Consider the following 12,897-nt stretch of genomic DNA (forward strand, 5'->3'; position numbering starts at 1 on the left):
CAGTAAATCAGTACCTGAGTAATCGGCAGATATTTAAGTGACCTAAGATATTTAAGCTATTAAGACTAAGATATTTAAGTCACCGGACAGGCCACAACTGCAAACTGAACTTGGCGACGTTCAACACGCGCACTCTCTCGAGTGAGGCTAGCTTAGCAGGGCTATTTGAGGAATTATCAGGCATTGCCTGGGATATAATTGGCCTTAGTAAGGTTAGAAGAACTGGTGAGGCTTATACAGTGCTGACTAACGGCAACGTCCTGTGTTACAGAGGTCTTCCAGGTAAGAGGGAATTCGGGGTAGGATTTCTAGTCCATAAGGACATAGCGGGCAACATTGATGAGAGGGTAGCAGTCGTCATTAATGAGAGGGTCGTCATTAATGACAGCATTAATGAGAGGGTAGCAGTCGTCGTAATAAAGCTGAATAGGAGGTATAGAATAAAGGTAGTACAAGCTTACGCCCCAACCTCCAGTCACGTTGATGAAGAAATAGAACAAACAGTTTTATGAAGATGTTGAATTAGCAATAAGAAAGGTGCAAGCTCAGTCAGTGTACTGTAGTCATGGGCGACTTCAATGCAAAAGTGGGGAAAAAGCAGGCTGGTGATCAAGAAATTGGCAACTACGGCATCGATTCTAGGAACACTAGAGGAGAGATGTTTGTAGAATTCGCGGAAAGGAATAGGCTCCGAATAATGAATACATTCTTCAGGAAGCGCAGCAACAGGAAGTGGACCTGGAAAAGCCCTAATGGAGAAACAAGGAATGAAATAGATTCCATACTGTCTGCCGATCCCAGCTTAGTGCAGGATGTAGAAGTGTTAGGTAGGGTAAAGTGCAGTGACCATATAGGTTAGTGAGGTCTAGAATTTCTCTCAATTTGAAGAGAGAAAGAATAAAATTAATCAAGAAGCTGACCAACCTAGACGCAGTAAGGGTAAAAGCAGACCAATTCAGGCTGGTGCTCGCAAACAAATATGCAGCTTTAGAACAGGAAGATGAAGACAACATAGAGGTCAAGAATGAAACCGTAACAAGGCTGATCTCAAAAGCAGCAACTGAAGTGGGAGGTAAGGCACCAACACTCTCCCAAGTAACCGGGAGGTAAGCTCTCCCAAGTAACAAAAGACCTAATAAAGAAACGACAAAACATGGAAGTGTCAAACTCTAGAGAGCAGACGGAATTCGCTGAACTGTCAAAACCGATCAACAAGAAGAGAGTAAGGGATATCAGAAATTATAACGTGGAAAAGATTGAGGATGGATAACATGTTAACCATTAGAATTATAGAATGGATACCAAGAGAAAGGAACCACAGGCGAGGACGGCAGAAAACTAGGTGAGGTGTTGAAGTTAAAAAATTTGCAGGCGCAAGTTGGAATCAGCTAGCGCAAGTCAGGGGTAAGCGGAGATCGCAAGTGGAGAGGCCTTCGCCCTGCAGTAGACATAAATATAGGCTGTTTATTATTATTATTATTATTATTATTATTATTATTATTATTATTATTATTATTATTATTATTATTATTATTATTATTATTATTATTATTCAAGTAAATATTTGGATTGTATGTATAAATAACTTTTTATTGGCCGGTGCTCTCACCAGATTACAGTGTATTCGAGCATTAAGATCTCGAAGTAGGAGTCGATTTTTAAGCTGGGACGAAACATGGCGGGAGATTTCTTTTACGGGTTTTACCAACCCCCAAGCATGCACGACGAATACAGCGACAGAATATTGGCAACGACCGTGAGCCAATGTATCGCATGAACTCTTCAAGCAAAGAAGAAGAAGAAAAAAAAAGTACAGCATCTTCTAAATATAACATATTACCAGCGCATCGCAAAGCAATGGGTGTCTTTATTCTCTTCCCGCTAAAGAAAAATCATCTCTCTTAGCTTTTCAGTGCTTTATGACTTTTTTGTCGGCATTTGCGTCTACGCACTGAACACGAAGCGCCGGCCACCTCCTTAAAGGACGCAGATTAATGTCGACTGCATTATCACCTCGGCGTCGTATAGTCGATTATGCCGTCAAAGACGACAGCAGCCACCATTACCACCACGGCCACGACAACGAAATTAAGGAACACGAACGATGACAGAATAAAAGCCAAGGTAGACAGAAAAAGAGAAATAATACGAGCCCAGGGACCAGACAGTATATCGGAAAACCAGATAGAAAAAAGAAAAAGGAAACCTAAGCAGAGCCAAAACAAATAACGCCCGGTGAAGATTGCGAGCGGTGTATTACTCGCCGAATCTTCTACCGACGTCCTCGGGTAAAATACCGGCGCATTCCTTCTCATCTCTCTGGCGAGCGCAAAGGCGGAGCCAGTAGACAAAGCTATTATACGACGAACCCACACGACACGCGAGCTCCTATAGGCAAAACCTAATCTTCCTTTCTTTCCCTTTCTCCCCATTTTCTTTCCCAATCGAAATCTCTCCGCTTCTTCCATTCTTTTTACACTTTTTCATTTTGTTCACGAGTTGCCCGCGGCATTCTCGCGTCTTTGTGCCTTTTTCGCTCGCCATAAGTGTCCTGCATCGGAGCTGTGACAACGGCGTATTTCTTTTTTTTTTCTTTGCCCCCGTATTTTATTTGGCCCGGTTTGTTGTTTGAAAGATTCCTTCTTACCGTGTTCCTGGATATCACAGCGGGGTGCGGGCGTCCCACGAAACTACGCCGCAGGGTCCCTCTGCCCCCCTCGATTTTCCCCCAACGTTCGCTCGTGAGACGGCCTATTCTTCGACGCCGTTCTCAGTCTGCCTGCTGCTCTTTCTCTTCGCTAATTTCTTCTTTCCGTACTCTTTACAGTCTTTTATCTTTCTTTTTGATCCCGTGTCATTCCATGAGAAATTATCGAGAGGTTTCATAACGTCATCATAACGTCATCAGAAGAGATCTTTCAGTGGCCTAGCGAGCGTAAGCGACATGGCACACATTCTCAGTTGCATATAAACTTATCATTATTAATACGAAAGCATTATATGCCCCATTAGTCGAAAATCCGTCGTAGTCAGCGAGATCGAAATATGGTACCATAAATGAAAATGAAATAAATGCTCGCATTGACGTCAAGTTTCTCAGGGAGGCGCCTCTAAAGAAAGTAAATTAATGGCTTTGAAAAGGAAATTTAATACTATTTCCGCCTGGGTGGAAATCAAACGCGGACGTCCGGGACGCCTCGGCGGCTCCGCGGTTCGGGCTGACTAAAGGTGTGCCTAGTGCGTGCGTCATTGGGCACGTGACAGCGCGTCAATGGGTAGGAGGTGGCGCCACGTCATGAGCGTATAAAATGAGCACGTTCATGACTTTCCTAGGTCTACAAACGGTATCTATCTATCTATCTATCTATCTATCTATCTATCTATCTATCTATCTATCTATCTATCTATCTATCTATCTATCTATCTATCTATCTATCTACCTATCTATCTATCTATCTGAAGCCGCGTCTGGAATAACGAAAGATGTAGTCTCGCGTGACGTGCCTGGTGAAAACAGGTAAATTACAGTAATAAGACTGAAAGAGCAGCTGGCACCATGTCTGCTGGAAATGTCAATTAAATATACAGAGACTAAATGCACAGGAGTGAAGCTGCTGTGGTTCCACACACACACACACACACACACACACACACACACACACACACACACACACACACACACACACACACACACACACACACACACACACACACACACACACACACACACACACACACACACACACACACACACCAGAACATGCTGGGCATGCTATGCACCTTGCGGTTGAGTTGCTGTACGCGTGATGATGCAGATAAGTAATCTGATTAACGTCCAAAGGGGAGCACAGTTTAAGTGGCGCCTTCTGATCTAGTTACAAAGGGAGGCGGTGGGAGGCAAGGACGCTGATTACAAAGCTCTTTTGCAATTAGGGCGAAACTAATTTTATTATACAGAGGAAAATTAAATTCTGCTGACTCCTGAAAACGTCATTTTGGCTCTACTCAGCGGCAGGTCGTAACAAACTCTTATAATGCCGGAACCGGTGCTCTATACGTTAAGTTTACAGCACAGAGGGTTCAAGGGCGAAAACAATAAATAAAAATATGATCCTGCAGAAGAAGCTAGCAAGGACGTTAAAATAGATAAACTTGGTCTTTTAATGTTATCTGTCAGAATCCATTACCTTTGCATGAGAGCAGCTTCCCTTCATTATGTATCGTTTAATTTGACTTTTCGCTTAACACGGTAGTGTTCGAAGGTTGGAACAGGCGCTTCGTGAAATTTTGTAAAGCAAAACGCTCGTTAGCCAGATTCCGAAGTCTCGCGTATCGTTTTTATTCAAGTTAAACAAAACCAGCGGGAAGAGCTGACCACGCGCACTAACGACGAGTCGCAGTGCACTTTCAAGTCGAAACGGTGGTCGAGGGAGAGGCGACACTTTTAAACTTATCATATTTACGTCTGACCTAGTTTTGCACGAAGTGTGGTCGCAACTACAGATACATTTAATTTTCATCGCTGCGGTTGAAACAGAACACGAGTCACCTCACTGAGAACGCCGAGGACGAAGAAAAGAGTGATTCGCTTTTCAAGAGTGAGCGCATAGTGCCTGTATGCGAACACAGGGTAACAGCTGTGGAACGTGAATATAGAGGATGCTTAATTGGATGCGCGGATGCTTGGAATAAGAAAGAAGACAGCGCTCAAAACACCCCGCCGTTTTCATTCTAATCGAATCACGCAGCCCAACAACAAACTCCTCCTACGGATGCTTCCACGACACACTCATATACGACTTCGCACTTACGGAATCCGGCTGCATTCTGGAATTGCAAACTCACGTTTGCGAATTCACGATCGTGGACTTATCTACAAAAACTACCACGACGACAACAGCATCATCAGCAACAGCAATACGTGTGGTGACTGCAATATATAAATAACTGAGCTACCGGTGCTGATGACACTACTTGTGTGCTCGTGACTGTTGTCATAATGACGTATAGGGCGTTAGTTACTTCCGTCTAATTGTCTGGCTTTTCTCTCTCTCTCGACCCGCACTCCCAGAGCATGTGTGCTAGAGTGGAGGTCTGCCCGCATGACGGGCAGGCGTCGTCGCGATATACGTCGGGGTAAACTTCCTGCAGAACGGCCAGGCACGGATATGTGCCGGTCTGTAAAAGTCTAAGCGAAACAGCTTGCGCCCTATTCAATTTGGGGTGAGGGGGTGGAAAGACCCTTCTAGACATGTAGAAGAATTTTGCAACCTCGTTGTGAGTAGCGGGAGCATCCCTGTGGCCGTAGGGGGGGGTGTCGGCTCACCTTACAGAGGAAGCGCGGTCGGTGAGGTCGCGCTCAGCCTCGTGAGCCGACTCATTGAGGTTCGGGGGAGCACCCTCGACCGACCCTACGTGAGCGGGAAACCAGTGAATCGAATGATACGTGAGAGCATCCGGATTGGAGACGCTAAGAAGACGAGCAGTTTGCTCAGCGATGCGACCCTTCTGAAAAGCCCTAACTGCCGTTTTGGAATCGCTGTAGATCTCAGACCCACGACCGTCTAGCAGGGCGAGGGCGATGGCGGCTTGCTCGGCGACTTCGGGGTCTGAAGTGCGCTATTGGAAAGCATGCCGCTGGAGTCATGCATTGTGACCACTAAGTTAACGCGTAGCAAGGACTTTTGTTATGTTTCGATTGCGAACCTTGGTCAATTCTCCCTCGTGGGTACGAGCGATATGCTGAAGGAGCCAACAACAACAACAAATAACGACGACGTCGACGTGCTTTGCAGAGTTCATACCAATGCCGCCCGATTCGTGGCCGATCACCCCGTAGTGGTTTGTACCATACATATAGCACCAAACCAAATCAAACGTCAGATCTAGCGATGATTATCGTAGAACAGGGCCGGTATAACATAACGATTCCTTTCGCTCGATTCTATTCCTTTTTTTATAATCCTCCACTAAAGTGGACCTAGTGATAACTGGGGCCAAGCGCCGCTCAAACCACTGAGGCAAGCGAAAAACAGGAATAGCACCGGAATGGAATCGTCATATTATCCCGGTCCAGTTCTCCTTCCTACGATTCTAACGCGCCGCTTCTTTATTTCCAGTACACGCCAACAGTAACAGCCACACCGGCCCTTGGAAAGCCGCACCGCTTTCTCATGACATTTACGCCTCAGTAGAAAGCGCACCTTCACCGCCAATACCGGCCCCAACGTAATCGGGCGGTTGCGACTATAAAGGACGCCGCCCACCACTTGAAGAAACGCTGGCCACTTTGATCGAAGGACCCCTTTGACCACGGTGCCCCTGGCCATCGAGTTAGCGTCGATTCTCTGGCACTTGCTTCCCCCCCCTACAAAAGCGATCCTTTCTCTATGAGACTTCCCACCGCAGAGACACGAAAACAAAACAGACGGATTCTGTCGCTTTTCTTCCTCTCCCGTAGCTATATCGTTGCAGATTGCCCCATCCGCTGTTGATGCCAGTCCTTTCAATGCCCACACGTTTTCCTTTTCAGCTACGAACCTCGGACGCCTCTTCTTATCCCATTTTCCTGCAAAACATCCCTCAGAGGACGCCAAGCCGAGACTCGCCTTTTATCCCCTTTCCGCGCAAGACCGAGCCGCTGCGAAGATGACACAGAGACGGAATGCTCATGAAGAGATCGTATACACCTGGACAAAGGAGAAAGTCAAAGTAAACATCGGGCGGCCAAGACCATTTTCTCGTGCTTGCTACTCGATCCAGCGTTCGTGACTTTTTTTTTTTTTTTTTTTTGTCGCCGATCACACATTGTTGTCGCAAAAGCGACGCACGGCAGGGGGCAGAGTAACAATGGCCCACCACAAACGGCGCCTTCCGCGACGTCGATTAAGTAAAGACAGCACGTCGTTACGCTCACGCCGGAGCTATAGATGGCGCGCCGCGGCTCACGGATGTGCACACATCTTTTCGACCACACTTCTTTTGCTTTCTCTCTGCATATCCTGAGTCGTATCCGGAGCACCGCTCCCTAGTGGACTTTTCTGACAATATCGTGACCTTTCTGGCCATTTCTGGCCTCCCCTATTTTACCCCATGCCAGTCACGCGCCTGCAGCCACTCGAGGGCGCCACTTGCCGGCGTTTCTTTCGCCCTCATTCTCAGAAGTCACTGTGCCTAATTTGATGTTCGGGGGTAGGCTACGGCCTCCTTTCATCCCTTTTTATTCCTCCTTCCTAGAGCAAAAATCCCTCAATCCCTTTCTCGAAGCAAAGCACACTCTGCCGTAAATTACCTTCGCGCGCCCGGAAGCACACACCCATAAGAGGGAGATGTCGACATTGCCAGTGCGCGCTGTAGATCTCGCCTAGTGCGGTGCCTATCAACCGGGACTTGCCGGCGGGACGTGACACGAAGGCGAGCGTCTGCTTTCTCTCTCCCCCGCCTGCCTCTCCTCTCCGACGGCAGTTCCGGTTGATGTGGCATAGCAGCTGCGCTTTTGTTCTTGCCGCACGGCGCACCCAGAGACGCCACGTTTTGAGGCCGCGTAAGGAGTGCACTGCGCATTCGGGACTCTCGAATCCCTAATCCCGTTTGTCGCGCAATCCTCTTCGGCAACTGCGCTACTTCAGCGTCCGAGATTAGTGTTTCGCAACTGTGACGCGAAAGAAACAAAGTTTACAGCAGAACTTCCAGAAAGAGTTCGCCGTGTACACTCCATGCGCTGCGTACGACGGATTTGTCCGCGAGGACGCGAAACGGGAGCGAGGGGATCGTTGCACTCGGATGCCTTTGCGTGTCGTTGCCTCCAGCCGTTCTGGAAGCTCTTCGGTTTATGCGGCCCCTGCAGTTATGCTGTCTCGAACAATAAGAAGTTCCCTGTTCAGGTCGTGCAAAGAGTGGAGCGCCGCTTTCACGAATCGCAGCTCTACAATAGCGTTTGTTGAGCTACCGTCTTTGGAACTACGTCTATTCTGCATTCAAGATTAGCGCCCTGTAACGACGCCGTGCGAGACTTTGCAGCAGCGCATAGAGCAAGACCGTCGCGCATATCGAAGCACAGCGCCACGCCCTCGCTATAGGTGTAGCTCGGCCGCCATATTACTTTCTTCGAATTTGACAGTGTGCGGTAGTTCTACTGCGACGGCGGCTAATCTCCTCTTCCTCGTTTTCACTCTCTCCGTCCTCCTGCGCGAGGCGACACCCTCCCCTTGCTCCTCATCTGCGAGGAAGGGGGAGTCACCTTCACTACTCGTGCCTTGGTCTACGGCGCGAAATGAATTAACGCGATGCGTCGCTCGAGACGAGTTTGGTTCCATGCACAGGGTCGACAGTGAACGCCCATGTTTTGCCTCCCACTATACGGGAGCAATGTGTGGGTCATTAAGCGACATTCACGTTAACGTACGCGTTCAATTAAGCGGTCTTCGCGTATCTTAACGCACGGGAGCACGGAATGACGTCATGCCCGCGTATCTATACTCATACACTGGTGCCACGATGCACTAAATTGATTTGATTTCATTTATTTTTTATGGACTGGAAACGTTGTCATCAATCATACTACGTCGCCGGCTCCTGCACCAAGTTAAATTGCGTGTGCCAAATAGTCACAGTGTCTTGTACACGTACGCAGTGATTGAATAAAATGTTAACAGATTCAGCACTGCTGATTAAAAAGAAAAAAACGGTACTGAAATAATGGTATGGTCTGCATACACTGAGCATTCAGCGCATGCGCACTAACTTTGTAGTTGTTGCGGTAGTTGTTGTGGTTGTTCCTATTATTATTACTATTTTTACTGCGTACGAAGCTATATCAGCATACAATGCTAAATCTGTCTATCATCGTCGGGCAGGAAGCTTCTACCTCGAAAGATGCCACTGTCCTGTCAAGTGGCAAGGCAGCCGCAGATGCGATAAACTTTTTCTCCTTCTGGTTCGTGCCCAGCCCGCCGATTCGTGCTGCTCTCTAAGCACCCCATTACTTACGCTGCGTTCCTCTCGTTTTGCGGTAACCGCGGTCGCGTCGAAATCCAGCTCACCGGCGGAAGACTCATTTCCGGGAGCCTTTAGTCGACGGTGCGCGGTCGAGTACAGAACCTCGACACGACAGCGAACTGGAGAGCGGAATAATGAATGTCGTGAAAGATGGGAAGCAATCCGAGTTATGGTATACAAATGAGACATTCGCCAAAAACAAGAAAGCACACGGAAGAGCTTCGATGAAAAAGAAACGGACGCTTTATTTTTCCTTCACGCCTCGTTACGAAAGGTTGTTAAGAGTCAGGACGTCTCCCGTTCGGTTCCGGACAGTCGTTTCGGATTTCGCGCGGTGCAGCGGAAGGACGGTAAAACACGAAGCACTCGGAGACAAAAATGACGGGCGACAGGGACGTCTGTCTCTAAAGAAGCGTTTGACAAGTATTGAAACAACGAATGGACGAATGCAAGCAGGAAAAAAGCAGATAAAACAAGGACCTCAAATGCTTAACACGCCGAAACCAGGCTACGAAGCACTCTCGGAGTGCGCTTCCCACTAGTTTTAATTCAAAGCGATATGACATTTGAGAATCATAAAAAACTAAACTTACATCCGCAAAGCGAAAGGCCACACTCTGCCTTTAAGAAACCGCTCAGCGTTGGGAAAGGGCGTACTGGTCTTTACTGCGCTGCAGAAAGTAGTGCCATGTTCAGATGCGAAGATGGATGGATGGATGTAAAACTTTAATGAACGTGCAGATGCGAAGAATGTGCAAAAATATCCGTAGCTAAAGTAATGCATATACGGCGACAAAGAAGGATTTGGCACGTTTTGTACTGCATCATCCGCTGGCATCCGTCTGTCTGCCACAAAATAATGTAATCCGATATCATTTGAGCATCCTTTCACGAACATCATTCGAGCACAATCACCGGAGGTGGTCGCAGTGACGTGCAGGTGCTCCAAGGGGAGCAATACTATGTTCCACAATTCAGACGCACTGGTTCGCTCAACTGGACGACACAAGTTGACGACCAAGGGGCGTCATTTGTACTCCACAAGAACATCTGCTTTTGTGATGTTTGCGCGTGTGTACTTGTGCGTGCGCGTGAGCAGTCGATCTATTGTCAGTATAATCTTTTCTCTGTTATTTGTTTGAACTTTATATTTTGCTTGCCGCATATCTACCAAACTACTTACAAAACTACTGCCCCTACTTACAACTTTGTATTTTGAATTAAAAAATTATATCGGTGGACCAAAACTGTTGTCTATATATATATATATATATATATATATATATATATATATATTGGTTTGAATGTAACCCTGCATTGTGCATAAAATCCAGCAAGACTCTGTAATGATATTCATCGTGACTCCACGAACTCTGCAGAAATTCTGCACTTCTCTGCCGAATTTAGATAACGAGAGGCACTCTCTCAACGAGTGCATGGTCTACAGCTTGCCTGTGGTAATATACGGAATTGCGTACGTGGACGTTTGAACGACCATTCCCTTTAAATTGATATACGTTAAGTACGTGAAGAAAGTTCTACTAGAGAAGCAAAATATATAACTGTTGAAGGCCTATGCAAATCTGTATAAAAGTTGCACAAGGCACCACAACGAGCAGTTCTTCCGAAACTGACTGCCCGACTGAGCTACTATACCTACGCACACGTATATACTTTTATCCCTCCTCCGCGGCTGAAAATTGCATGTAGGCAGACATATATATACATGAAATTGAAAAGAGCGCCGCCACTCTTCGGAAACTTCTTCCATGTTAGGGCTTTTGAGGCTATTGAAAGGCCGACGTGTATTGTAGAGCACCGTGAAAGCTGGAATTCACTTTTACACTTACTTTCGCAGCAGCAGCGACGAATTGACGGAGACATGTAATGAAGAAGAACACGCCTTCCGCGGTAGCCAATCAGGTGAAAGGGTGCATGGGTCGTCAGAACTTGGAAGAGAGTGGAAAGACACGAAAGAAGAAGGAAAAATGTCGGGGCCACTTTTCGAGAGGCGGTATATGCGGGAAAATAAAATTTTCTTCCACAGACTACTTTACAAGACGCAAACTCGGAGACGGTCCCCGATATTCACACAATAGCGAACTGGTCGCCACAATAGGAGATTCTTTCGTTCGCTCCATCTTGCTCTCCATACAATTTCGCACACAGGGAGGAGAGTAAATAGAAAGAAAGATGTCGAAGTGCGGTAATATCGGCTCAAAGGCTTCCTGCAGGTGGGTTTATGCGTGGCGCGGCTCATTAATTCCACGTATTGTATACCGGAAAGTGCGCGGGTTACCCGGTACACAAAAGCGTAAAAAGAAATTCAATAAAGTAGAATAGAGCGTTGAATTAATATGTAAAAAAAGTAGGAAAGAGTGAACAGCATCAATCCCCTACAGCGCCGCGCTGTTTCTTCGAACGCGTTGTATATATAAGCAGTGTCGGCTCTTGCGACAGTGTCGCAGGAATTGCCAGACTGGGCTGCCGACATGGTTACAAAAGGTTTCTCTCCATCTGTCCTTTGCTTGTTTGGCTACCTTTAGCAGTACTGAGAAGAACTACGGCACGAAAAAGAGACCAAGATAAACCCTTTACTTTCGTTTTCTGCTCCTTATGCGTTACTATTATTATTATTATTATTATTATTATTATTATTATTATTATTATTATTATTATTATTATTATTACATGCGCTATTTAGCTCATCTTGATACTTTTAATCCGTCCCTTTCGTCGTTCTGTTCACAGCTTCGTATTGTAGGGTGCTAGTTTTTCTCCGTATACGTACTTGCTCTCTTTTGCCGTCTGATTTAGTACACTTTAAGGTTGCCTGGCGATATGCCTAATGTTGCGGCGGCTTTTCTTCTTTCTTTTCCTTTCTTTTTTTTGCTTTTTGTTGCTTTTTCTCGTACATTTGATGTTCTCGGCACATTGCATTTAGATGTATTTTACTTGAATCGTTTCTCCTTTCTTTATTCACTTTCCCTTACACGTTTGTACCTTTAGCCGTACAGTTTTCTTGTTTCATTGTACTTACTCACTAATCTTCTGTTCACTTCATGTTTACCCTACCTTTGTACAGTTTTTTTCTGTTTCATTGTACTTACTCACTAATCTTCTGTCCACTTCATGTTTACCCTGCTTTTCTACAGTTTTCTCCTGTTTCATTGTACTTATTCACTAATCTTCTGTTCACATCATGTTTACCCTACTTTTGTCGATAGATAAGAGATTGTTTCAGCAACTTCCGCGTCCCTTGTTGTGTGCCAATATTATGCCCAAATGGCCATTCTGCACATGCATCTTTTTCTTTTGCCCTTGTAATTTTTTTTTTAATTTTTTTAAAGGTAAACATTACTTTTTCTTCAAAGTACTTGTGCGCCAGTATTAAACCTCGTGGCTGTTTTCTGAGAACATAATCTAAAGGCTGGATCGATTAATTTACTTTTATTGACTCTCAGACATTGTTGGCGTTTTTCTCCGTCTTTCTGTTGTGAATTCATATTGGCTTTCGACGATTGTAAGCTGTTCCTTTCATTATTGTCGTTTCGTATTTCATATTTGTTCTCCTGTATTTGTATTTGAATGTTTATTTATTATTTTATTTTTACCGTGCGCCAGCCCTCATAACTTATAGAGTTGTTCCAGGGCACCTTAAATAAACATGATTTATTGACTGTTGTTGTTGTTGTTGTTCTGGTTGTTGTATACAGCTATTACAACTACTACAAACTGTAGCGCGATGGGACGGTTGTAACGTCGGCACGGACAGTGGGCTGTCACCCCGTCGTCTCAGTGCTGGCAAGCATCTTTAGAAATCATACCTAGGACAGTGGCACGATGGGTGGTCGATGTTCTGTACGCAGCGAGGGCACTTTTGCACGCCTCTGACCGTGT

The 12,897-nt window shown here is 45.9% G+C and overlaps 1 protein-coding gene across 1 annotated transcript in view; it reads right to left on the minus strand.

The window, feature by feature from the left end:
- The window catches only part of LOC119453983 (protein alan shepard-like), a 261,137-nt gene that overhangs the window by 155,853 nt on the left and 92,387 nt on the right, over positions 1–12,897 (minus strand). The window lies entirely within an intron of this gene.

The sequence above is a fragment of the Dermacentor silvarum genome, chromosome 5 (genome assembly GCF_013339745.2).
Source record: "Dermacentor silvarum isolate Dsil-2018 chromosome 5, BIME_Dsil_1.4, whole genome shotgun sequence".
Lineage (NCBI taxonomy): Eukaryota > Metazoa > Arthropoda > Arachnida > Ixodida > Ixodidae > Dermacentor > Dermacentor silvarum.